We start from the raw sequence: 1,250 nt of genomic DNA, 5'->3' as shown, positions 1-1,250 counted from the left end.
CCCCATGCCACCCTACTGCCTCCCAACCACCTATGGTCTACTGCTGGCTCCCCTGAACTGCTTTCCCTCCCGTGGTGGTGGTGGTGAATTTAAGATGACCCTGAAATAATTAGGTTCTATACAAGGAAAATTGTAACAAATTTGTACAATTTTCCTTGTATAGAATCTAATTATTGCAGGGTTGTCTTGGATTTGAGTAAATACTGTATTATCATTACTATGTGATGCCTTAGTTTAAATACTGAAAACACAGAATTCTAGTCTTAAAAGGTAAACATAGTATTACTTAGGCCAAGAGGTATTGCAGCCTACTTTACAGGTGCTGATCTAACACTGACAACAACCTGCCACTTAGTGTACAGGGGCAGATCCAGGGTGTGGCAAAGCCGGGTGCAGGAATAGCTGCCCACACTGTGGGAGCCTCTGGGGACTTTTTAAAACCCCAAAACATACAAGAATCCCACCTTTCATTCCACAAGGCAGGTCTCCTTCCTGCCACTTACTCCCCACCTGCCACTACTGTTTTCCAAGCTTCAAAGTTACTCCTGTCTGCTTCCCCCAGCTGTGTGGGGGCTGGGTTCAGCTGGGAACAGTCTCGGAGGCAGCAACAGTGAAGGGCAGGGTGTGTGGTTCCTACTCTCTGCACCTGTGTCCATAAGTAGCAAGGTGGGGCAGGGAACCCAGCCCATCATTGCTGCTGCCACTGTCCCAGCTGAGCCCAACCCCCATGCAACCCTGCTGAAGCAGGCAGAGGCAGCTTTAAAACTTTCCCTGCTCCTGGGACAGCAGGGGAAGCAGCAGTGGCAGGTGCAGGAGAGTGGGGGAATAGGGATGGAAGGAGACATGCCTTTTGAGCACAGTGGGGAAGGGGGAATTCTTATGGGCTTTGGGGGTTTTAAACAATCCCCAGAGGCTCCCACACCACAGTTCAGTCCAAAAAGGGGAGTACAGTCACACCACTGCACCCTCTGGGTCTGCCGTGAGTCTGAAATACCAAGTTGAGGGGAAAATTTATGTTGTAATGAAGGTAGTGAGTTCTTCTAACAAAAACCTACAATAGAACAGCTATATAATATCTTTGACCAGCTGGACTGGGAGATGATGAATAGGTTGATCTTATCATCTACTCACTGCTAAAGTGATGTACATGGAAGACAGTACAGTGAGTCATTGCTAGGCTTGGCAGAACTTGATTTATATTTTTGCAATTATTTAGACAGCTAAAATTGATGTTTACTCTAAAGCATTTA

This window comes from Gavialis gangeticus, unplaced genomic scaffold (genome assembly GCF_001723915.1).
Source record: "Gavialis gangeticus isolate Ggan-Ray unplaced genomic scaffold, GavGan_comp1, whole genome shotgun sequence".
NCBI lineage: Eukaryota > Metazoa > Chordata > Crocodylia > Gavialidae > Gavialis > Gavialis gangeticus.
Note: the sequence above shows the minus strand (reverse complement) of the source record.